Genomic DNA, 27,750 nt, shown 5'->3' on the forward strand with positions numbered 1-27,750 from the left:
TACATATATTATCACTTTGTTCAATGTGTGTGTGTATACAGTATAAATCCAAAATTAAGGCACAGAATTAAGGTACTATAATGATTTTTTTAGCATATTAAAAAGCAGAGATATCACTCGGTCGATAAAGGTCCTTTGAGTCAAAGCTAAGGTTTTTCCAATAGTCATGTACAGATGTGAGAGCTGGACTATAAAGAAGGCTGAGCTCTAAAGAACTGATGCTTTTCAACTGTGCTGTTGGAGAAGACTCTTGAGAGTCCCTTGGATTGCAAGGAGATCAGATCAGTCAGTCCTAAAGGAAATCAACCCTGAATATTCACTGAAGGACTGATGCTGAAGATGCAACTCCAATACTTTGGCTACCTGATGCAAAGAGCTGACTCATTGGAAAAGACCCTGATGATGGGAAAGGTTGAAGGCAAAAGGAGAAGGGGGCAGCAGAGGATGAGATGGCTGGATGGCATCACAAACTCAATGGACATGAGTTTGAGCAAACTCCGGGAGATAGTGAAGCACAGGGAAGCCTGGCATACTGCAGTCCATGGGATTGCAATGGGTCAGACACAACTGAGTGACTGAACAACAACAATGATTTTTTTTTTTTTAAGGTAGAATTTATTCTTTAAACATGGCTTTTAGGGAAGTAAAGACGGGAACTTATCTAAATGTTGGTTACATCATTGACACTATACTCATACACAAAATATCCTGCAGCTGTGAACACAAATGAAGTAGATCTAAGTATGCAGAAAGATTTCCAAGATATGGAAATAAGTTGAAAAATCAAGAAGTAGAACAGTACATTTTCACAGATTAAAATGAATTCCATAAGATATTTTAAATTTTATATATATATTTGCAAAAACAATTTGAAAGCTAATAAACTACTAACGGTACTTTCTTCTGAAGAGAGGGACAGAGGATCTAAGGTGAAAGAAAGACTTATTTTTCACTGTAAATCCTTTGGTACTATCTGAATTTCTGACCATGTACCTGTTTTTCAATTTACTTGGAGGGAAGGGAAAAAGATGCTCTCAAAATACTTTATGTTCTGGCAAGCAACTTCTTCATGCCTCACAGGAGGGGAAGAGCCAAAATAATCTTGAATAAGAACAAAATAGGAGAATTCAAAATAGGAGTATTGTGAATTAAATACTACAAAATCTATAGTAATCAGACAATGTGGTACTAGCACAAGAGAAGATGTATAAATCAATGGAATGTATTTGAAAGTCCAGAAATAGCTTCCCAGGTGACACTAGTGGTAAAGAATATGCTTGCTAATGAAGGAAACACAAGAGACGCAGGTTTGACTCCTGGGTCCAGAAGATCCCCGGGGTCTGGAAGATCCCCTGGAGTAGGAAATGGCAACCTGCTCCAGTGTGCTTGCCTGGAAAAATTCCATGGACAGAGGATGCAGGTGGCCTACTCTCCTACTCCATGGGGTCTCAAAGAGTCAGACATGACTGAACATGAGCACGATATTCATTAAGGGCACCATGCTAATTCAATGGCCTAGGACAACTCGGTATCTGAACATGCAAAAGAATGAAGTTGAGCCTCTACTTCACATCACATATAAAAATTAACTCAAAATAAAACACAGATCTAAATTTAAGATCTACAACAGTAAAACTCATATTTGAAAGAAAATACAAATTAATCTCCATTACCATGGATTTCTTAGATAAAACACCAAAATCATAAGCGATAGAAACAGATAAATATAAAATCTTTGTGCTTCAAAGAACAATACTGAGAAAGGGAAATGACAACTCACAGAAGGGGAGAAAATATTTGCAAATCATATATTTCATAAGTGACTTTATCCAGGATATATAAAGAACTCTTACAATCAAAGAATAACCTAATTTTTAAATGGGCAAAGCATTTGCATAGGCCTTTCTCAAAAAAAGATATACAAATGGCCGTTAAGCACAAGGAAAGATATTCAGCATCACCAGCCATTAGGGAGGTACAAATCAAAATCACAATGAGTGGTTGACAACCATTAGAATAGCTGTAATTTAAAAAAAAAGAGGACAATAACAAATGTTGGTGATGATATGGCAAAACAAATCATGTACTGCTGGTGGGAATGTGAAGTGAAACGGTCTCCTTGGAAAACTATTTGGCAGTTCCTCAAAATACTAGACATGGATTTACCAAACGACCCAACAATTCCATTCTTAGGTATATAACTGAGAGAAATGAAAACATGTACACACAAAAACTTATACACAACTGTTCATAGCAAAATATTCATAACCAAAATGTAGAAACAATCTAAATGTTCACCAACTGATGAAGAAATATGGTATATACATATTGCAGAGTACAGCTCCTGACCAAGAAATCCACCTGTGACTTTTCCAACCCAGCCAAAAATTACTACGAAGGCCCCAGCAGACCTCACATGGGAAACCTGCCCTTCCCTCACCAGGTTTGGTGCACAGCCAACACACTGCAGTCTCTGAAGAAAGTTGCGGTCAAGGATGCAGACCCCCAGGTTGACCATGCTCTTTAGCACAGCTGCATCCCTAGCCCAGGTATATTCTTCCAGAAGTTTCTTTAATCTGTGGCCTGCAGCTGAGGTGCTTCTTCTGCGATCTTCATATTAGGAAGGAAACATTAGAGATACTTTTTCTCTACTCTGACTCAATACTTTTCCACTCCAGTCCTTCCATCTCAGCCTCCAAATAGCCGTGGGTCCATAAAACTGCAGGAACTTTTTGTTTAGTGCTCCCTCAGCTGTGAGAGGACTCCCCTCGCCACTCCCCCACCCCCATACTGATTCTCCTCAGTGAGAGGACCTGTACTTTCTCAGGTGTAGCCTCTTGCTTATACTATCTCAGTAAGTGAATAAATGCTAGACCATCACTTTCATTTTGGAATGTTGTTTTTAACCAGCTACTCTTGACACTTGGAAGCTCAGTACTACCCCTACCCTCAACCCCACCTCTCCCTCTGTCTCTCTCTCTTAAGTCAGCTAAATCCCTGACACATATAATAGAATATTATTCAGCCATAAAAAGGAAAGAAGGACTGGTTCATGATGAATGAACCATGGATGAACCGTGAAAACTTTATGCTAGATGAAGAAGTAAGTCACAGAAGACTACACATTGTACGATTTCATTTATACGAAATGTCCAGAATAGGCAGCCCCACAGAGAAAGTAGATTAGTAGTTGCCTGGGACTGAGTAGAGGGAGGAATGAGAAGTGACTGCTAATGAGTACTGATTTCTCTTTGGAGTAATGAACATATTCTAAAATTAGACTGAGATGATAGTTGCATAACTCTGTAAATTTAATTAAATACCAAATTTAAATAAACAAGTGAATTTTATGATATGTAAATTATTTCTCAGTAAAGCTGTTTTTTTTAAATGTTAGTTTCCAACATTCTCAGAGAACCAGTGAAATGAAAAATGGATAAAAGCAGAATATACTGCTTTGTAAAGGAGTTTGTAAAATATCCTTTAAACAATATAAAGGATATTTACATTACTCAGAGTACTGAAGATATCCTTCAGTACTCTGAGTCATGGACTAATATGATGACATTTATCTTTTAGAAAAAGCACCCTTATAAGTGTGACAAGAATGGCTTAGGGTGGAGCTGGATTCAAGGTGGAAAGACCAGATGACAGGCTTATAATGGTATATTTTAAAAAATCAAAAGATGAAGAAGATTTGAGCCAAGACACATAAGAAAAGGAAAAGGGCTTTGATATTATTGTTGGAGTAGAACACCAGCCACAGAAATCAAACACTAACATACTAAAGGATATATCCTTATTTTATAAGCCCCCCCCAAACAGTGGGAACTAAAGAAAATAATCAGCTCCAAGAGAACAGAGTGGTAGAAAACTCTTAATAACAGAACTATTAAAGTAGTTACCAGATATTGTAATCTATGCCTTAACTAATTAAAGGTTTGCCTTTAAGAATATCAGATTATAATGCAAATATCTTTCTCAAGTGTGTGTCAGAGAACAGCTGTGTGAACCACATCTTTGAGTATGAAAAACAAAGTCAAAATTCACTCAAAACTATTTTAATCACTAGAACCAGCTCCTTTCATATCAATCAAATGTCCTACAAATTAAAAGTAAGCATGCTATATATATAGCTTTATAATAAATAGTATTTGCTTCCTATTAAAACTCAGAGGAAAAGACATTAAATTTATAAAGCCTTAAATTTTTCAGAAACAATTATTTCTCATTATAAATACATTTTAAAAGACAAGTGTATTCATAAAATATCTCACCTTGGGTTTTCAGAAAAATCCACAGAAAAATATTTATAGCATAAGTTCCAGTTTAGGCAGACACCTGAATTGAAAAAAAAGGAAAACGATAAGTCAATATGACTAAATCTGAGTAGAGAACTTAATATTTTCAAGAGGAGAAACCTAACTTGACTGTTCAAATTTTATGTTCAAGTTGTTCTTTAGAAACCTGTAGACTGTCAAGGATATTAATTCTGCTAAACTTTCTATTATCTATAATTATTTAACATTTTGAAAACTCTTGAAATTAAAAAAAAAAGAGTATCAAAACATATATTAACAAGGGGTGAGGGGAATCAAGAGGAACATTTTTCTTTTACCTGTTCAAGTTTTCAAAAGAAAAGGCATTTTCTAAAAGTCTGCACTCCCTATAAAATCACCATTATGACCTCCCATCCTCACAAAAATGACAGTACTCAAAATATCTGAAAATGAAAAAGTAAACCAACAGCATGTGTTTATAAAACTTAAAAGGGAAGAGTATATGAAACAAATGGCTAATAAACTATGAAAACTCATCTATATTGGCCAAGGAAATCAAATTGAGATATCATCTTTCATCAATAAAATTAGAGTTGTTTGTAAAATAAGATGTTAGTCATTAGTGCTGTTCCAGTTCTCCTCCTTCTGAGACTCACAGTAGAATTGCACTTCACTGCTCTGTTTCATCTCTGTTTGGGCTATGTGACTTGCTTTAGCCACTAAAATGTACATAGACATATGAGATACTATCAAGCATAAGTTTCAGGAAAGAAAGTGAAGTCGCTCAGTCGTGTCCGACTCTTTGCGACCCCATGGACACCAGGCTCCTCCGTCCATGGGATTTTCTAGGCAAGAGTACTGGAGTGGGTTGCCATTTCCTTCTCTAGGGAACTTCTCGACCCAGGGATTGAACCCAGGTCTCCCACATTGTAGACAGACGCTTTACTGTTTGAGCCACCAGGGAAGTCCACAAGTTTCAGGAACCAGTACACAATTGGAAGGCCTACCCAGGTAACAAGATGGAGCTCTGATTAGGATGGTTCACTAAATGACTCCAAAGAGAAAGAGAGAAGACATTGTTGATATGTGTTAGACATGTAGCACGAGCAAAAAATAAACTTTGTTGTATTAAACCACTGAGATTTGGAGGACTGTTACTATAGCATCAGTTCAGTTCAGTTCAGTTCAGTCGCTCAGTCATGTCCGACTCTTTGCAACCCCATGAATCATAGCACGCCAGGCCTCCCTGTCCATCACCATCTCCTGGAGTTCACTCAGACTCATGTCCATCGAGTTGGTGATGCCATCCAGACATCTCAACCTCTGTCATCCCCTTCTCCTCCTGGCCCCAATCCCTCCCAGCATCAGGGTCTTTTCCAATGAGTCAACTCTTCTCATGAGGTGGCCAAAGTATTGGAGTTTCAGCTTCAGCATCAGTCCTTCCAATGAACACCCAGGACTGACCTCCTTTAGGATGGACTGGTTGGATCTCCTTGCAGTCCAAGGGACTCTCAAGAGTCTTCTCCAACACCACAGTTCAAAAGCATCAATTCTTCGTTGCTCAGCTTTCTTCACAGTCCAGCTCTCACATCCATACATGACCACTGGAAAAACCATAGCCTTGACTAGACGGACTTTTGTTGGCAAAGTAATGTCTTTGCTTTTCAATATACTATCTAGGTTGGTAATACTTTCCTTCCAAGGAGTAAGCGTCTTTTAATTTCATGGCTGCATAATCTACCACTATACTGACAGCCACTAATGATAATGTAATACAATTACATAATTATAATAATACAATGATGCCATATAATGGGCATCTTTGCACACAGTTTGTGGCAGTGTAAATAGGTAAAATCTTCCCTGGAAAGCAATTTTGCAATGCACAAGAGCCTTTAAAAGTTAAAACCATTTGATCTAGTAACTTTTTCTTTTAGAACTCTGTCCTAAATAATAAAAAATCCAAACAAATATTTATATCATAGCACATTTATGACTGTAAAGAAGTGGAAACAAACTAAATGTTCAACTGATTGTTTAATAAGTTAGAATAAGCAATCATTAAAATTATGTATCATAAATGCTTAATGACTAGTAGAGGAAACTGTGTGAACTTTATTATCTGTTCAATTTTTCTGTATATGCAATTCTAGAACAGACACAACTAATCCATAGCAACAGAAAGCAGGCCAGTTGTTACAGTAGCAATGTTGTTGAAAGAACTAACTACAAAGGTGTTTAAGAGAAACATTGATGGCAATGTTCTATGTTTTGATTGTCGTGGTGACCATAGAGATATATACATTAGTTAACACTCATCAAACTATACCGCACATTAATCATAGCTTACTAAAGTTGATTTTTAAAATAAAATTAGAAAATGCTTCATGACAGGAAAATGTTCATCTACTGAGTAATTTGAATTATGTATAATGCATACATGAGCACAGAAAAAGACTAGAACTACCCACTCCAGTGCTCTTGCCTGGAGAATCCCGGGGACGGGGGAGCCTGGTGAGCTGCCATCTATGGGGTCACACAGAGTCGGACACGACTGAAGCTACTTAGCAGCAGCAGCAGCAGCATGATGTCAGTAGTACTTTACATAAAGATTATAGGTAATTCAAGTTTTTCCATATGTTTTGTACTTTCAAAATGCTCCGAGTAAGTATGTACTTTTATGTTTATGTTAATGGCATTTTATGGAGAACCAAAGTCTGAAACCTAGAATCAGTCTGAGGATTTATTAATTTATCCATTCAGTATTGACTGCATGCCTCCATGTACATACAGCAGTCTGTGTGGCTACAGTTATGCTTCTGAACCTGGGTGCTGTTTTCCCAAGGTTCAGTTAGATGTGCCAATGAAAGTACAAGCATCAACAATCTGCAAGCCACATCTGTTTATCACCTTTACACCAGCAAATGACAGTTAGGTCATGACTATTTCTAAGAATTGTATGCATTAATGATTATTTATTTACCTAGTCTTTCTGAAAATAAGCTTAAAACTTCCATAATATTTAATATTGACACGTATTGCTTTGAATTTATGTATTTTAATTATATTTATGAATATTATAATGTTATATGCATTGATAAATATTCATTAAGTTTTTTATTATTTAATCATTTATTTAAACAATTAAAAGCTTTTACAAATATAAAAATCACTACAGTGTTTATACTTATAACATTAATAGTTCAGTTCAGTTCAGTTGCTCAGTTGTGTCCGACTCTTTGCAACCCTATGAATCGCAGCACGCCAGGCCTCCCTGTCCATCACCAACTCCCAGAGTTCACTCAAACTCACGTCCATCGAGTCAGTGATGCCATCCAGCCATCTCATCCTCTGTTGTCCCCTTCTCCTCCTGCCCCCAATCCCTCCCAGCATCAGGGTCTTTTCCAATGAGTCAACTCTTCTCATGAGGTGGCCAAAGTACTGGAGTTTCAGCTTTAGCATCATTCCTTCCAAAGAAATCCCAGGGCTGATCTCCTTCAGAATGGACTGGTTGGATCTCCTTGCAGTCCAAGGGACTCTCAGGAGTCTTCTCCAACACCACAGTTCAAAAGCATCAATTCTTCGGTGCTCAGCCTTCTTCACAGTCCAACTCTCACATCCATACATGACCACTGGAAAAACCATAGCCTTGACTAGATGGACCTTTGTTGGCAAAGTAATGTCTCTGCTTTTCAATATGCTATCTAGGTTGGTCATAACTTTCCTTCCAAGGAGTAAGCGTCTTTTAATTTCATGGCTGCAATCACCATCTGCAGTGATTTTGGAGCCCAATATAGCAGAAAAATATAAATGAAACACCGAAAGAGATAAATGTGGCAATGAAGATAGCATTAAACAAAAAGAACCAGGAGTATTAGGTTAATCAAATAGAAACATACAATGATATAACTTATAAGCTATAATCAATAGGGAAGGATCTAATAGGAAATATTTGTCACAGAGCATGGCAATTCAAGATAGTGGGGACAGGAGTTAAACACGAAAAAGTGTACTACCTTCTCACGTCAGAAAGATCTAAGATGCCTACTCTACTACAGGGAATACATATGAAGCAAAAAAACTGGGGCAAACATAAAAGAGAGTCTGATTCAAAAACAATTTTAAACCAATGGGCACAGGGATTAAATCATTATGCTTAGTTACACCTGTATAATATATTGCTTTCTCAAGTTTGATCTTTGGACTTATTATACGTTATATCCAAAAAACACTAAATTGTTCATAGTTTAAAATAAAATACAAATACTACATTATTTATACTAATAATCATTAAGAAGTGCTAGAGCAATGTGTATTTATCAAGATATAGCTATTAAATATCAGAATAAAATAGTCTTAGACATCAAAGATATAACACAAGAAATATCTAGGAATTAATCAAAAAATGAATAAAATATTTGAGACATCAGGGAGCTTTCACGGCACTTAGAAATGAAGGACATAATCTGAAACACAAAATTATCAAGATGCAAGAAAATGAATAAACAATTTTCGATGAGTATTGGCTTCCTGATCTTTAGAAAATATGTTATAACTGTGTGTATGTGTGTGTGTGTTAGTCGCTCAGTCATGTAAGACTCTATGCGATCCCATGGACTATAGCCCACAAGGCTCCCCTGTCCATGGAATTCTCCAGGCAAGAATACTGGAGTGGGCTGTCATTCCCTCCTCCCGGGGATCTTCCTGACCCAGGGATAGAACCCAAGTTTCTTGCCTTGGAGGCGGACTCTAGTGTTTGAGCCACTAGGGAAGCCCAAAATTATAAGTATTCTATAAAAATACAGGCAAATGGAAAAACCCTATCACCAAGCTGGTCTTGGTTTCTAAATTTTAGAAACCTTAAGTAATAATTGCCCCAGTTAACAAAATCAAGGGCTAAACTACGGCCTGGCAGCCAAATCCAGTCCATTCCTATTTTTATCTGGCCCCTGACAATGATTTTTACATTTTTAAGTCAGTTTAAAAAAAAAAAAAAAAAAAGGACTATGCAATGGAGACAGTATGTAGCCATAAAACTCAAAATATTTACTATCTCACCCTTTACAGAAAAAATTTTGCTAACCTCTGAACTAAACAATTCATAACCAGGTAAAACAGGTCACAGTGGCAGCTCTAATCCAAATTTCCAAGTGTGCCATGGTATCACAGTACATTACAACTAGAAGGAAGCCCTAACATCATCTTTCCTCTGCAGCATGTTACAAAGGAAGTGCCCAGTCTTCCTGGCCTCCCATCTCCTAAACTCAAGCACTTTACATTCCATCACAACACTGGCTCCCTTTTCTTCTGTGGAGTAATTTGAAAATAAAAGAGAGGTATAGTAGAGTAAATATGCTTTCCTCCAACTCTCCACTGAGCCCTAACAGTCAAATTGACCAAAATAAGCTACTGATAACCATAATTGACCAGCTCAGCATCAAGGGTCATTTCTATTTTCTCAGCTTCATCTCTTCCTACAATATTCACATATCCTCCATACCAAGCAAATAAACCTACTCAACATTCCTGAAAAAGTATCTTGTTCTTTTTGTCCTGAGGACCTTGGTTTATGCTATTTCCTTCTGTGGACAAATCCTCTTTTCTCCACCTATCCAAATTCCTACCATCTTTCATGGCCCAATTCAACATTCATGACACTTTCAAAAAGTTTATAATTCTATAGAAAACATAGGTCAGGTTCATTCAAAAAAGTAAAAAATAAATATCCCCAAAGGTGTAACAAACAAAATGTTATAGAAATTCCAAAGAATAAAATATTAAGGGAAATGTTAGCTAAGGTTTTGAGAAAGCCTTTGAATAAGATGTTAAAGGACACAGGAAAAGAGGGCATTAAAGGAAGTGGAAATGGAATGACCAAAGGTACAAAAGGAGCAATTTGTTACGGCAAATATTCTCACTATTTTTTTGTTTCCCTAGATATGGTTCTAGCCAAATGATGGCATATATAATGTTGTTAATTTCTAAAGAAACTGAGCTACCCAAAAAGTGAAATAAGTTACAAAAAATCACAGATGTAGTATGTTGGTTAAGGTAATCAGTTTTCAAAAAGTAGACAGTCTATACCTTCTTAAAGTTTTCCATTAGCCTTTGTAAACAACAACAAGAAATACAACATACCTGCTAAACCAAATACAAATTCTGTGCATTTAAGGTTGAATCTGTCATTTTCATAACGTTAAGCACACCCAACGGAGAAGGCAATGGCATCCCACTCCAGTACTTTTGCCTGGAAAATCCCATGGACAGAGGAGCCTGGTGGGCTACAGTCCATGGGGTCGCTAGAGTCGGACATGACTGAGCAACTTCACTTTCACTTTTCACTTTCATGCATTGGAGAAGGAAATGGCAACCCACTCCAGTGTTCTTGCCTGGAGAATCCCAGAGACGGGGAAGCCTGGTGGGCTGCTGTCTCTGGGGTCGCACAGAGTTGGACACGACTGAAGCGACTTAGCAGCAGCAGCAAGCACACCCAAAGAACTGAAAGTTTTCACTTTTTAATTATTTTAGCTTCCTTTCTACTGAGTAATTTTATTCCATGGATAAGCAAATTTTGAATAGCTCACTCCATACCTAGGGCCCAGTAGATGCTATCTATATACTTTTTGAATTGATATTGGAATATAATATACATTTCACTGAAACTACTCATTCTAATTATTCAGAGTAATAGAAAGTGGAGAGAAAATAAGTAACATTGATTGAAAACGCTACAAAAATGAAGCCATAAATAAACTATCATTTCAAAATCTTCCTTGAAATAAATAATCTATTAATATTTACCAGTATCTCAAACCTTTATTGTAGCCTTTGTTGTAACACTACACACACATCATCATCAAGACAGTCATTTTTGCTAAATATAGCTTTAGGGAGAAAAATCACATAATTTGATACCCAGAAAAATGCCAGTAGTTCACCTTTGTATTCTTCACAATTCTTAGCACATAGTGGTGCTTTCAAATCATTCATTGAGTTGAACAGTCATACAGCAAATGTTTACTCTGCTGTCCATATAAGTTCATTATATTTCATAGGTATGAGTCATGAGCTCTGACAACAAAAGCAGAACTTACACCACTACAAATCCTTGACATATTTCAAGAGCTCTCAGAAACATGAAGAGATATCCATGGATATATTCCCTAAATTATGCAAGTATAAGAAGATACACCCACTCACTGTTGTAGATTTGCTATATTTAGATGACTCTTGAATTGAATTATTCAAGCATATACCAATACAGCATTGAAGGGGGTCCACATACTTGCTCCTGACAGTCTGGAAACAAAAGCTCCTATTCAGATAAAAGATGACAGGCAACAGGAATCTGACAGGCCAGTAATTTACTTCCTTTTCTGCACATTGGAATTTGTAGGCCTCCACAGTCATTAAGCAAAATTAGTTTCATGATGTCAGCCAAAAAGCCTCATGGGCAATAGTTTTATGTCATTAAAAAACCCACCAACCTCAATCTGTCTGAATTTGTGTTTGCTCATTAGAAGCCTCTCAATGAATCAGCAGAGTTTTTTCATTGCACTCTTGCTCTATCAATGCTTGGTGTAGCCCCCAACTGTAACAAATTCCTATTCTCCCTTCTTTCCCTACACCGAAAATAATTTAGATATAGTTGAAGAAGCTAAATATCAAATAGTCTAGCAGTTCTTTACCAATAATGGATCAATTTCAAAGATACAAATGCGGTATACAAATATTCAACAAACTTAAGAATCAAGGGTTAGAGACATCTTCATCTTCCATTTTTCCTACTCGTTAATGTCTGAATCTTCCACTGTCTCTCACACTCTACCTTTGTAAGTGCTATTTTCCCCTCAGCTTGGTTAGAATCTCCTCCTTGAATCTGACTTGGGCAAATTTCTAGTCACCAGAGAAGTCTTCACTACTTTTCCCCAAAAAGACTCAAGCAATCCTTCCCCTATGTACTGTCTACATATTTTCATTACATACTTCTCAAATTGGGTATTAACTCTTAGCCTATAGTCAGAGACTGAGCACACCCTGGCAGAGCTAATATTCAGCTGGTTCGCACCACTGTAGCCTTAAGGGTTGTGCTGAAATACTTCTGTAATATGGTCTGGCAAACAGTCACTGCCCTAAACGTCACCAACTCTAAGATAACTGCTGATGGCCCCGTCTCTCTACTATCATCACCACCACCACCACTCCAACTCAGCAACAAAAGCAGCAAAGCCTGATACAGTGTAAAGAACGGAGGGGTCCTTCAAAACCCTGAATCTAGTGCTATGGCCATCTTGATTGGCTGATGCCTGTGTTGTAGTGACCAATAAATACTTTTATCACTCTTGCTTCCTTGTATACAAAGCCTTGTATCCAAAGCATACGGTAGACCTTTAACAAACTGTTAATTCTTTACTAAAATAATGAATTAATTAATAACCAGCTCTACTCAATGACCCAAGACCAATGGGTATGTCATCAAACTTATGCAGACAGTAATCAGATTGACAAGAAAAACCCAGGTCCTTAAGTATAAGATAGGAAAAGTTGTCAGGTCTGCCTATTTTCTATGCTTGCTTTCAGCCACTGATAAAAATAAACACTTAATTTGACAATGTGGGCAAAAATCTTCAATGTAATACTTCATAGTGCATATGATTCAGGGTTGTGTTTTTTTTTTACATTACTAAACAAAGTTCTTATAAAATGATCTATCTATAAAAATACGACAAACCGTGATCACCGAATTCTAATCAGTATCTTGAACAGGAAGACAGGTAGCACTAAGGAAGAACACAAGTAATTAATTCAAATGGAGAGGAAAAGGCAAGAATAAGAAAAGTCAGTTAATTATGAATCACATGTCTAATTACAGACTTTGCCGGGGGCTTCAGATACTTCCAATTAGTTTTACTTGGTATATTAATTAAAAATAGAACATCATGAGAGAATTTTCTAATCACAGGAATTCACTGAGCATGTAAAATCAAATTTTAAGTTATCTTTCTAATTTAATAATTAAATATTCAATTATATATGATAATTATTTTGAAAGTCATCAATAAAATACACATCACATTAAAGTCAAGTTACTCAGAACACTATTAAGGTAGTAACAGAATCTTTAAAAAATCCATAAGGGAGATGTATAGCTGAAAGAAGGATGAATATGTAACTTTAATAAGAAATTTGAACTTTAAATACTGATACCCCAATCATTTTAGGCCACTTACTTTCTAGTAGTAAAATCATCTTTCAGTCATACTATAGGGAGTTTCAGAGGGCTATAAAATTTAAGTATTAACATAATAATGGAGAGAAGAATAATAACCACATTTTCTAAAAGAGAAGCTTAATTATCTAATTTCTACATTGTCCTATTAATCTAATGTTAATTTTTAGTAAAATAACGCTGTTCTACATACACAACTGCTAATGAAAAATTCTAGAAGGTAACAAAATCTCAAACAAGAAGCATCATGTAATATTTAGAACAAATCAAGGAAGACCAGCCTGACATTCAATTATTAAATTAGAAACAAGGAAAGAGAAAACAAATACTAATTTTAATTTAATAAAAGCTTTTGAAGTCTTACTAATTCTAATTTGAAACAACCATGTAAATTTATCTTGGATATTAGCACAACCATATGAACTCAAACAGCAAATGTACACGATGAATAGGTTAAGTAATAGTAACTGTACCACTTATGGAGTAACTATAAATAATATATGAGACAATACAATGTGATTTACATAGATTGTTAATTTTCACAACCACCTTGCAAGGCAGATAATCATCCCTACTTTACTAATGATGAATCTCTGCTAGAAATAATCTTGTCAAGGTCAGCTAGTAAGTAGCAGAGTAAAGATTCAAACCACTATTACACAGGCTCTGTGCTGGCTGCTATACCCCACTGCCTGACCAGATGAACTCAATGAATTAAAGTAGATCAACTTAGCACTTAAGTCCCATGGTATATTAGCTCTCCTAAATGGATGAAGTCAAGACGATGACCACTATCCCAATAGATGCAACTATCAAAATACCTAAGGAAAATAACAACTTTGTAATTATATTTCCAACCCTGATTTAGGAAATCAACAGTGTTTCCAGTCAGCTTAAGGGTTGTCACAAAATTCTGTTTTCATTAAATTCACTTTGATATAAATAAATAAATTAATAAAAAGGAATTTTTAAACAACTTACAAACACTTAGATGCAGACATAGCAGAATGCTGAAGGGCGAAAAATCAAGTAAGAGAATATAATTTTTTACACCTTTAGAATCTTCTGTCAAGAAATTCTAGGACTTCCCTGGTGGTCCAGTGGTTAAGAATCTACCTGCCAATGAGGGAGACACAGGTTTGACCCTGGTCTGGGAAGATTCCACATGCCATGGAACAACAGCCCGCACACCTCAACTAGCGAGCATGCACTCTAGTGCTGCAACTACTGAAGCCTGCACACCCTAGAGACTGTGCTCTGCAGCGAGAAGCCCCTCAATGACAAGCCCTCACACCACAACTAGAGAGTAGCCTCCACTCGCAGCAACTAGAGAAGTCCTCCAGCACAGCCAAAAATAAAATAAATATTTCAAAAGGCAGCTGTTTTGCATATCTCTCTTCCCCAAAAATGACCCTAAATAAATTGATATGTATAAAGTTACTATATACCTAACAAATGCACATAACACATGTCTGATGAACAGTGAATGGTTCCTCTAAATGAAGATGAAAAGTGAAAATGGGGAAGAAAAAGAAAACTAAGGGAAAAGAGCTGACTTGCCTCCCAAGTTTGTTCTCACGTAAACAGTTCAGTCGCTCAGTCGTGTCCAACTCTTTGCGACCCCATGGACTTCAGCACTCCAGGCTTCCCTGTCCATCACCAACTCCGAGAGCTAGCTCAAACTCATGTCCATCGAGTCAGTGATGCCCTCCAAACATCTCATCCTCTGTCATCCCCTTCTCTTTCTGCCTTCAATCCTTCCCAGCATCGGGGTCTTTTTCAATGAGTCAGCTCTTTGCATCAGGTGGCCAAAGTACTGGAGCTTCAGCTTCAGCATCAGTTCTTCCAATGAATATTCAGGACTGATCTCCTTTAGGATAGACTGGTTTGATCTCCTTGCAGGTACATAAACAGTACCTGCTGGTAAAGTTCTTTATTAAAAAACAAACACCTCAAAATATAACTTCCCTGAGAGAAGTCTCCTCATACTGTGCCCTAAGAAGTATCACCTGTCTCCTTACATCCAAATGCCACTTTCCCTTATCCTGAACAGAGGGATTTTCAATCCTTCTACATTCCAGAGCATACTCTTCAGGATCAACTTTTCTGTTTCTACTGGTTTTGTGAATTGAATATACTGTTTAATCAGCAAAATGAAAAATGTTAAGAGTTGTTTTGATATAGAAGAACCCTGGTGAAACAAGGATACCTTATAATACAATGCAATTTGAATTTTCTGAAAAGCATAGGGATCCTTCACAGGGATGAAGCCATCTGAAAAGTATTTTTCAAAAATCTGTTACACAAGTTACTTTCCTATCTTTTCATTTTAAATAAATCACACCTTTAACAAAAACTGTATGATTTACTACTCTTTCATCTTGTTTGTGAATACCTAGAATAATCTCCCACATCTTATTTATCACCTGCTGATTCAAAAATCATCTTAGAGCCCAATTTCTTTACTTAACCTAATAAAACTTGCTGAGCTTGCACACAGAAAGACTGCATGTGGTATATTTTTCCTAGCACACCAATGCCTATAGTTGGACACGCTGAGACCAAGGGTGACCTCCTCTCCCCACTACACCAGACAGCCAGCCTATAACTTGAATATGCTACTATTTTACATATGAGTTTGAGAAGAAAATTTGCTTACCTGTCTTATTTCCTAAAACTATAAACTTCTAAGGATTGTACTGATTTCTTATAACAACACTATGCATATATCTCAGAAAAATCAAGCAAAAATTTGTAGATCCTATCACAGTTTCCAAAAGATCAGCCACATAACAGTTTTAAGCAGTGTCTCATTTCTTTAGCAAACTACAAAAGGTGACTTACCTTTCTTTGATCTGCACAGACAGTGCAAATTATAATCAAAGGCTAAATGAAATGGTTCTAAATGAAATTCTTGCTTCTTCCATAGAGTACAAAATCCAGGAATCTTGCTATTTCAAGCTATTATTTACCTTACAAACCACATTTAATTAGAGTTTAGTATATAGGGTTTAATTATAGTATGTTATTTGTTGCATTTTAAAGTTGTTAGAAAATAACAAAATCTTTCCTTCTGCTGACATTCTAAACTACATTTTTAACTCCACTGTGCATAAAAATTTGTAACAATAACCTTTTATGTCTTAGTGGGTTTTGGGTTGCTAATACCATTGCATACCTATTTGCTGAAATAAATCCTTTTAAAAATCACACTGCCAATTCTTCTTGGCCTTAGAAAAGAGACATGTCAAAAACTCAACTAGAAAGCAAATAAATCAAGAAACATTTGAAATGTTGTTAAACGATCCTGAAGACCAAATCTGGGTCAAACTACAAAAAGATCCTGGATCTCTGCTACCAAGGAGAATTCTGTTAATTCATTTACATACCAGTCATAGAAAAGAGGTCATCAACATGTCCTTAGCCAAGCAAAACATATTTGCTGAGATGGTCTGTGTGCAACTCGAAGGATTTTGCTTTCCCCCCTTCATCTTTCCTTGATCTTCAAGAAACAACAGTAGGCCAGCTGAGACTGTCTTTTCTTGATCTGTTTCTAAAGGGATATAACTGCTTAACCAGGCCTTTCCCAAAAGTACTGCAGCCCTCTCCTGTGGGTTACAAGTTATATTAGCAATGAATTAACTGTTCAGTTAGAAAACAGGAAAGAAGGAAAAGGCAGCCTGTAATACTGCTGAGAATCTGAAGTAATACACACATTTTCCCCAAAGAAATAAAAGTAGCTGAGTATCCATGTATTTCAAATGGAACCTCAAAGATCTAGGGGCATCCACAGTAAGGCCTTCCCACAAGTAGCAAAAATCTATCAATCCTTCTGACAGTTCCCGGAGTTAGCATTCTCCATGGTCACCAGCTGCTAAGTCGCTTCAGTCGTGTCCAACTCTGTGCGACCCCATAGACAGCAGCCCAATCCTGTCCCTGGGATTCTCCAGGCAAGAACACTGGAGTGGGTTGCCATTTCCTTCTCCAATGCATGAAAGTGAAAAGTTAAAGTGAAGTCGTTCAGTCGTGTCCGACTCTAGGGACCCCATGGACTGCAGCCTACCAGGCTCCTCCATCCATGGGATTTTCTAGGCAAAAGTACTGGAGTGAGGTGCCATTGCCTTCTCCAGACACACCAGTAGGGACCTCTAAGAGGGTTGGTTTGGTCTAGAACCTTCATAAAAGATTTAATTGGCTTTGAAACAGGGTATTAGAAACTCTTAGAAAAGGGAAAGGTTTCCATTTACCTCAGCCCACACCCAGGAGACATCAAAACAGTATGTTGGTCACAACAACGGGTCCTGTTTTAACCAACCATATGCAGATCTGTGCAAAATGCTAGTTTTCAATCCTCAGAACTACCACCCATCTAAAAACAAAACAAACAAACAAAAAACCACCACCAGACTTTTCTTCCTCTACAATGACTCAATGAATTTCTTTGAGTGTGTATTTTATTTATGAGTTTGCTTGTTTAGGCTGTGCTAGGTGGCACGTGGGATCTTCCATCTTTCTGCAGCATGCAGGGTATCTAGTTGCATCATGCAAACTCTTAATTGTAGCACGTAGGATCTAGTTCCCTGACCAGGGATTGAACCCAGGCCCCCTACATTGGGAGGATGGAGTCTTAGCCACTGTACCACCAGGGAAACCCCTCAGTGAATTTCTTTATTCTATTTCCTTGCCTGGCAAGTGAATAAACTCAGCTTTTTGTTTGGTTTTGTTTTTTAGCCCCAGTGGCCTTTGCTTTATTTTTTGACACCCTGATTTTTCAAGGGTAGGCCTTCCCTTTCCTCCAGCAAACACAAATCAGAACTGGCCTTGGAGTTAGTGCTGGTCAATGGCAGGGTCTGCCCTAGCCATCAGAAATACAGGCTGGGAAGCTCATCAACCATCTGACTGATGGTTGCATCATGCCACTGGTGTACCTGAATTCTGCCAGTCAGTTAGAATTACCACTTCAGCAACACAGTAATCCTGTGAGTACTAAGTGATAGTGCTGATAAGTAAGAGTTTAGGAGTTAGGACATAATTCATTTTTAAAGACAAATTTTCTTTATATCCTTGTTCTGTTTGTCATGTGTTGATACACAGTATGGATGTCAAAGAGATAAGAGAAAACTATTTTCTTTATAATTTTATGCATTTGGCTGTGCTGGGTCTTTGCTACTACACAGGTTTTTCTCTAGTTACGGCAAGTGGGGGCTCCTCTCTAGTTGCAGTGCTAGAGCTTCTCACTGCAGTGGCTTCCTTGCTGTGAAGCATGGACTCTAGGGTGTGCAGCCTTCAGTATTTGCAGCTCCCAGGCTTGAGAGCAGAGGCTCAGTAATTGTGGCGCATGGGCTAAGCTGTCTAGTGGCATGTGGTATCTTTCTGGACTAGGAATTAAATTCAAGTCTCCCACATTGGCACGCAGATTCTTTATCACTGAGTCACCAGGGATGCCCCTCAACTATTATTAAGTAACAGTTCTTTTTCTGTCAAAGACAGGCATTCCCCCTACTATTACAAAAGGCAAATGGATAGGGGTATTGCCGGAAACCTTGGGACACCATGTTCACCAACCTAAGACTATCTACCTCCAAACACACAAAACTTCTTTGAGGGTCTTCTGTATTAGGTAATTTTAGATTTAAGGACATTTGTCAAATAAAAAAGTTTTATTTAAACAATACAAATTAAAAATATGATTTGTTTTATTAGGTCAGAATCCATTCCTCAGCACATCCCAAGCTTTCCTCTCCCCATTCACAGAGACAATTACAGAGATTCTATGGAACTCAAACAGACCAAAAACAAAGTTATGTAGATTTTTAAATTATGGGAATAATATGATGAAAAATCATGTTTTAAGGAGACTAAGGGAAGGAGAGGATAAGTTGGGAGATTCAGAATGACATATACTTACTACTATATATAAAATAGATAATTAATAAGGACCTACTGTATAGCACAGGGAATGCTATTGAATATTCTGTAATGACCTATATGAGGAAAGAATCTAAAGAGTGGATATATGTATATGTATTAATATAACTGATTCACTTTGCTATATACCTGAAACTAATATAACACTGTAAATCAACTATACTCCGATCAAAGTTTTTTAAAAATGAAGATTAATAACACAGCAACAATCTGGGGCTGCAGTTGGGAGATAATGGGAACAAGCAGACCAACTCAACATGAGATGATAACTGGTCCGCAAAGAATGAGACAATGGGTGATAGAACAGTAAAGAAGAACTGAACCTGATATTACCAAAAACTTCATCTTTCTCTTACACATTTAGTTCATCCTGGGAATAAGGCAGATGCAAGTTATTACTTTCTTCATTTGTCTGATAGAAAAAGGGGAACTTTAAGACTTCACTTGTGAGGTACTAAGATCTTCATTTTCTAATAAGGTCACAGAATGCCTGAAATTCAACCACCAGGAAATCATCCTTTCCAATTACAATGTCCTACGGCTCTGGTATTTTCTGCCAAAATGCCCTAGATGGAATAACTTCAGAATCACTCATTTAGCCATTATTGATGGCAATTAGCTTGTTTGCCTGCTTTCTTCATAAGCACCCACCTCTATCCCCACCCCTACCTACATAAAAAGAATCAGGGCAAAAACAAGGGTCCAAGAATCTAATTTTAACTGACCTGGATGTGAGACCAAAAGAGATTAAATGCTTTGCCAAAATTAGTACTGAAACCAGAATCGGAGCCAAGAATTTTAAACTTCTAGTCTCAGAGCTATAAGATAACCTTCATATTTTCTCTGCCCTTGGATACAATAAAAAATTTAACAAAAATTTTTTTAACTTCCTACACAGTCATGAAATTAAAAGACGCTTACTCCTTGGAAGCAAAGTTATGACCAAACTAGACAGCATATTCAAAAGCAGAGACATTACTTTGCCAACAAAGGTCCGTCTAGTCAAGGCTATGGTTTTTCCAGTGGTCATGTATGGATGTGAGAGTTGGACTGTGAAGAAAGCTGAGCACCGAAGAATTGATGCTTTTAAACTGTGGTGTTAGAGAAGACTCTTGAGAGTCCCTTGGACTGCAAGGAGATCCAACCAGTCCATTCTGAAGGAGATCAGCCCTGGGATTTCTTTGGAAGGAATGATGCTAAAGCTGCAACTCCAATACTTTGGCCACCTCATGCGAAGAGCTGACTCATTGGAAAAGACTCTGATGCTAGGAGGGATTGGGGCAGGAGGAGAAGGGGACGACAGAGGATGAGATGGCTGGATGGCATCACTGACTCGATGGACGTGAGTCTGAGTGAACTCCGGGAGTTGGTGATGGACAGGGAGGCTTGGCGTGCTGTGATTCATGGAGTCGCAATGAGTCGGACACGACTGAGTGACTGAACTGAACTGAACTGAATGTAATAACAACAGAAATAACAAACAGAGTTTTCAAACTAGACTCCACCTTCCTTTGTTGTTGTTGTTTTAACACATTAGTGGGTAAGAGTGGTAATACACACAGCTAATAAATCAAAAAAGATATTAATCTAAGCTTCCTTCAAGGACTCCTTGCCACAGTCAAGGCAAAGTTCTGATACTATTGCCTAGGAAATGAGGCCCTTAATATTTGAAGCCCAACAATCTTTTTCAACCTCATCCTTTACCACACTACTTTCCACTTCCTCGTTTACCACCATACCTGATGAATGAATACAGATTCCCAGTGTTCAACTATTCTCATATCTCCATCAGTTCAGTTCAGTTCAGTCGCTCAGTCATGTGACTCTTTGCGACCCCATGGATGGACTGCAGCATGTCAGGCTTCCCAGACCATCACCAACTCCCAGAGCTTGCTCAAACTCATGTCCATTGAATCGGTGATGTCATCCAACCATTTCACCCTCTGTTATCCCCTTCTCCTACCTTCAATCAGGGTCTTTTCTAATGAGTCAGCTCTTCCTATCAGGTGGCCAAAGTCCTGGAGCTTCAGCTTCAGCATCAGTCCTTCCAATGAATATTCAGGACTGATTTCCTTTAGGATGGACTGGTTGGATCTCCTTGAAGTCCAAGGGACTCTCAAGAGTCTTCTCCAACACCACAATTCAAAAGCATCAATTCTTTGGCACTCAGCTTTCTTCATGGTCCAACTCTCACATCCATACGTGACTGCTGGGAAAACCATAGCTTTGACTAGACGGACTTTTGTCAGCAAAGTAATGTCTTTTTAATATGCTGTCTAGGGTTGTATAGCTTTTCTTCCAAGGAGCAGGTGTCTTTTAATTTCATAGCAGCAATCATTATCTGCAGTGATTTTGGAGCCCAAGAAAATAAAGTCTCTCACTGTTTCCACTGTTTCCCCATCTATTCGCCATGAAGTGATGGAACCAGATGCCATGATATTAGTTTTTTGAATGTTGAGTTTTAAGCCAGCTTTTTCACTCTGCTCTTTCACCTTCATCAAGAAGCTCTTTAGTTCCTCTTTGCTTTCTGCCATAAGGGTAGTGACATCTGCATATCTGAAGTTACTGATATTTCTCCCAGCAATCTTGATTCCAGCTTATGCTTCATCCAGCCCGGCATTTCACATGATATAAGTTAAATAGGCAGGGTGACAATATACAGCCTTGACATACTCTTTTCCCGATTTGGAACCAGCCCATTATTTCCTGCCCAGTTCCAACTGTTGCTTCTTGACCTGCATATAGATTTCTCAGGAGGCAGGCAAGGTGATCTGGTATTCTCATCTCTTTAAGAATCTTCCAGTTTGTTGTGATCCACACAGTCAAAGGCTTTCACATAGTCAACGAAGCAGAAGTAGGTGTTTTTCTGGAATTCTCTTGCTTTTTCGATAATCTAACAGATATTGGCAATTTGATCTCTGGTTCCTCTGCCTTTTCTAAATCCAGCTTCAACATCTGGAAATTCTCACTTCACATACCATTGAAGCCTAGTTTGGAGAATTTTGAGGATTACTTTGCTAGTGTGTGAGATGGATGCAATTTTGAGGTACTGCAATCTTGTGGTAGTTTGAACATTCTTTGGCATTGTCTTTCTTTGGGATTGGAATAAAACTGACCTTTTCCAGTCCTGTGGCCACTGTTGAGTTTTCCAAATTTCCTGGCATATTGAGTGCAGCACTGTCACAGCATCATCTTTTAGGATTTGAAATAGTTCAGCTGGAATTCCATCACCTCCACTAGCTTTGTTTGTAGTGATGCTTCCTAAGGCTCTAGGTGAGTGAAAACACCATCGTGGTTATCTGGGTCAGTAATTTATACTATTTTGTATAAATTTATACAATTTATACAAATTTTGTATAAATTTATACTATTTTGTATAAATCTTCTGTGTCTTCTTGCCACTTTCTTAGTATCTTCTGCTTCTGTTAGGTCCATACCATTTCTGTTCTTAATTGTGCCCATCTTTGCATGAGATGTTCCCTTGGTATCTCTAATTTTCTTGAAGAGATCTCTAGTCTTTCCCATTCTATTGTTTTCCTCTATTTCTTTGCACTGATCACTTAGGAAGGCTTTCTTATCTCTCCTTGCTATTCTTTGGAATTCTGCATTCAAATGGATATATCTTTCCTTTTCTCCCTTGCCTTTTGCTTCTCTTTTTTTCTCAGCTATTTGTTTTTTTTTAATTTTATTTTATTTTTAAAACTTTACATAATTGTATTAGTTTTGCTAAATATCAAAATGAATCCACTGCAGGTATACATGTGTTCCCCATCCTGAACCCTCCTCCCTCCTCCCTCCCCATACCATCCCTCTGGGTCGTCCCAGTGCACTAGCCCCAAGCATCCAGTATCGTGCATCGAACCTGGACTGGCAACTCATTTCTTACATGATATTTTACATGTTTCAATGTCATTCTCCCAAATCTTCCCACCCTCTCCCTCTCCCACAGAGTCCATAAGACTGTTCTATACATCAGTATCTCTTTTGCTGTCTCGTACACCGGGTTATTGTTACCATCTTTCTAAATTCCATATATATGCATTAGTATACTGTATTGATGTTTTTCCTTCTGGCTTACTTCACTCTGTATAATAGGCTCCAGTTTCATCCACCTCATTAGAACTGATTCAAATGTATTCTTTTTAATGGCTGAGTAATACTCCATTGTGTATATGTACCACAGCTTTCTTATCCATTCATCTGCTGATGGACATCTACGTTGCTTCCATGTCCTGGCTATTATAAACAGTGCTGCGATGAACATTGGGGTACACGTGCCTCCTCAGACAACCATTTTGCCTTTTTGCATTTTTTTCCTTGGGGATGATTTTAATCACTGCCTCCTGTACAATGTTATGAACCTCTGCCCATAGTTCTTCAGGCACTCTATCAGATATAATCCTTTGAATCTATTTGTCACTTCCACTATATAATCATAAGGGATTTGATTTAGGTCATACCTGCATGGTCTAGTGGTTTTCCTTACTTTCTTCAATTTAAGTCTGAATTTGGCAATAAGGAATTCATGATCTGAGCCACAGTCAGCTCCCAGTCTTGTTTTTGCTGACTGTATAGAGCTTCTCCATCTTCGGCTCCAAAGAATATAATCAATCTGATTTCGGTATTGACCATCTGGTGATGTCCATGTGTAGAGTCATCTCTTGTGTTGTTGGAAGAGGGTGTTTGCTATGACCAGTGAATTCTCTTGGCAAAACTCTGTTAGCCTTTGCCCTGCTTCGTTTTGTAGGTCATGCCTACACACCTGAGGGCATTCTATTTTTCTTCATAGAACACTTTTTCCCTGCCAGGGTGGCTACATTGAGCTCATGTTCTCTCTTAGAAATAATTTCTTGACATCCCTCCTTTTGGACCCCGAAACACATTCCTCCCCTAACCCACACCAAGTCTAAATTAGGCTTGCTCCTTTATGCACATCTCTACGAAACTTCTTAAAAGGTATTTCAATTCTCAAACTAGTGAATTAGTTTAGCATATTATATTAATAGGTATTAAAATAATTATTAATTCCCAGTTTTGTGTTCTTTCTGCAGAACAGGATTCAATCCACTCCATTAAGATGTACAGCTGAAGTTTTTTCCCCTTCTTGTATTTTGGTTTGTTATCTAAGAATCTTCAGTATATTTCCTATTAACCTGACAGGTTTAAACACATGTAGAATGTGGTAATTAGATTCTTAAAAGAGAATCCAACTGAAATTAAATACACATGGAAGCTTTCCCATATAAGGCTTGATGGGTCAATCTGACCAAAAACTGAACCTTTTATGAATATTCATAATTCTGCTATAAAAAGAACTTCACTAAAAATACTCTTTGTATCTATTTGGAAAATGCATTCCTACAATAGCTTCTGAATGATCAAAAAGTTGAAGTATGAAACCAGTTTGTATCATTATTTTAAATAGAGAGTGACACCCACACTGCAGTAGGAAATATCTGCCTTTGGAATAAATGCGAGTTAAAACTCGCATCATCCAATTCCATGTTTCTTTGATGCTTTCAGAAAGGATAACTGCTAAAAGATACATCAAAATCCGATAACTATGCTCTTCAGAACCCTGTTCAAAACTTTCCTACTAGGGATTCAGACTAGGGCTGCATGGCATTCCAAAGTCAACAGTGTAAAACAGAAGCTTCAAACAAAACACCATCCAAAACTACACCCAGCTATAGGTTGACACAGGTGACACACCCCAAGTCTATTGCAACCCCGTATTCAAAATAGTTTTTATAATAATGCTAAGTGGAGGGCTTTTACCAAATCAACGGTTCTAATAAAAGCACAAAATGTGATCTAAGATAAAATACTCATTCGAGTGTCATTTTTCTTTTCAGAATGACTTTGGCCAATCTATTTAACCTATTCTGTCCGCTTGTAAGAATGCTCAGTCACAAAGTTATGTCCAACTCTTGTGAACCCATGGACTGCAGCCTGCCGGGTTCCTCTGTCCATGGGATTTTCTAGGAAGGAACATAGGAGTGGGTTGCCATTTCCTCCTCCAGGGGATCTTTCTGACTCAGGGATTGAACCTGTCTCCTGCATCTCCTGCACTGGCAGGCAGATTCTTTACCACTGAGCCACCTGGGAAGCCCATATGCTATCTACTTATTAAGGTCTAAATGTAGCCATTGTAAAATTACTATTATAAAACGTTTTCTAAGCCATTTGGTACACCTTAAGTCCATTACTCTTGTTCTAAAACAGAATTACTACTCACTGAAGGGGACATACTTAGAATTAAACATTGTAAAATACAGATCAAAAATAAAAATATTAGTCAACTTGAATCAGAAGGTTAAATTCTAACAAAATGATAAAGATATGTCAGTGAACTCATTCTAATTGTAATAACATGGGATTTCCTTTATTTACCTCAGGGGGATATGGAATGTAGCAAATAAATTAGGAACTCTAAAGATCAAAGTAAAAGAAAATACAACCTAACTAGACTTGAAATTGCATTCTGAAGAAAAAAAAAAAAACCCAAGCTCATAAAGTATTATATTTTTGCCCTCTCCTTCACTATTCCCTGCTGCCAGCTGCCTGTTTTAGAAGTTCTCGTGCAGAGAAAATAGCAACAATGCCATTTTCCTTCCAAATGCAATCAGGTTTTGGCAAACTTAAGTCAGTATGTCAGTTAAAAATAGAAATTCAACCCAAAATGTGTTTGGCAAATATCTACTTAAGTATTGAGTAGTTCTCCTCTCTTGAATGGTATTGAATTTTCCATTTATCATTTTTAAATAAAACTAAAAATCTGCACATGTAGCTGAAAAAGTAATAGCTTCCAAATTAATAATATATTATGCAAGACTCTTTTATAAGCATTTACTGAGAACAAAATTATGCCATTTTGGAAAGAGAATTCCTGTGAGACTGGTCCTTAGTAGCTATGATATTTCAAAACACTGCTTTTATTTCTATATAAACACTATTGTGACTCCTTTATAAGTTGGCAGCCAACTTTGCCAAAAGCTTAAACAAACTGTTTTCATCAAATAAGTGTCTTCATTGGACCCTCCACCAGATCTATTCAGAGTATTAAAACAGGACTACATAAATAAAGTTTTATTGAAAGTTATGTGTTGCCATGGCTACTTATGATCTAGAGTTGAACAGAGACATGAATTGTGACAGAGATCATATGGCCCACAAAACCTAAAATTTTTACTTTCTAGCCTTTTGCAGAAAAAAACAAAATTACCTCTACCAGAAACTTTTTCAAAATAAACTGAATAAAATTCTCTCACCATTATCTCTGCAATTTACTTGTCAAGAAGACGAAAGCAACACTGTACTTGTAGGATGTCTTAGATGCAACTGACTCTTTAATATTTATACTATGTGGAAACTCATTTGTATAAGATACTGTTCTGAAATACTGAACCAAAGCAGAGTTGACTCAGCAACTCAGATGAATCTAAAATCTTCTCAGACTCAAAAGGCAAAACACAAAACGTCTACACCCAGCACCACCCTAATTACTATTACTCAGCAGTAAGTATGGTATTTGTTCTAGGAAATTAATAATGACAGAAGCCAATTTGTGAGCCATTGTTTCTGCTAAAGGATTTTCAAGGGGGAAAAATGGCTATATGTAGTTAAAACAAACACACTTTAAAGTTTTGCAAACAGAATAACTGGTGTTAAATTTTCAATGATACTGTCTTACTGTAAAGCCATTTTTAAGTTTTCAAGTGAAAAATCCAAGAGCTAAACCCCAGATTAAAATGTCAGACACTTAGATATTCAATAAATATCTGGTGAATAAAGAGAAAGTTATGTGAAGCTCAGGCTGTTGCCTTCACTGCCATTATTTTTCTATGTTTCAATTTTCACTCTCCTCAGTTAAGGATCCAGACCCAGCAAAGAAAGTGAAGTCGCTCAGTCGTGTCTGACTCTTTGAGACCCCATGGACTATAGCCTACCAGGCTCCTCCATCCACGGGATTCTCCAGGCAAGAATACTGGAGTGGGTTGCCATTCTAATCCAGCCCTGACACTCCCCAAGATCACTGTCATAGGAAGACTATCTGGGACTGGGTACTGGTACTGCCTCAGTCTGCAGAGCAGATGGACCAAAAAAAAACACCAAAAAACCCAAATCACATTGTATGAAAACTATTCACAGAAAACCCTGAGGCCTAAAAAACACATCATTTTTTCCTAGTGATAGAAGAGGCATTCAGATGCTATCTGGGCCTCTGGTTTCACCAAACTGCCTTCTGAAGTCAAAGTCCAGTGAGTAATAAACGGCATTTAGAATTTTCAAAAGACTGGGCGTAGTGGAGTA

The 27,750-nt window shown here is 37.5% G+C and overlaps 1 protein-coding gene across 16 annotated transcripts in view; it reads right to left on the reverse strand.

Moving 5' to 3' along the window:
* Nucleotides 1-27,750, reverse strand: part of PEAK1 (pseudopodium enriched atypical kinase 1) — a 315,088-nt gene that overhangs the window by 249,089 nt on the left and 38,249 nt on the right. For 15 of the 16 annotated variants that reach the window (XM_024982037.2, XM_005222004.5, XM_010817120.4 and 12 more), the window contains one exon: nucleotides 4,278-4,341. The exons of the other annotated variant lie outside the window; for it this stretch is intronic. The gene's annotated coding sequence lies outside the window, so the exon portion shown is untranslated. The remainder of the gene's footprint in view (nucleotides 1-4,277; nucleotides 4,342-27,750) is intronic. 16 annotated transcript variants of the gene reach the window in all.

The sequence above is a fragment of the Bos taurus genome, chromosome 21, assembly GCF_002263795.3.
Source record: "Bos taurus isolate L1 Dominette 01449 registration number 42190680 breed Hereford chromosome 21, ARS-UCD2.0, whole genome shotgun sequence".
In the NCBI taxonomy this organism is placed as follows: domain Eukaryota; kingdom Metazoa; phylum Chordata; class Mammalia; order Artiodactyla; family Bovidae; genus Bos; species Bos taurus.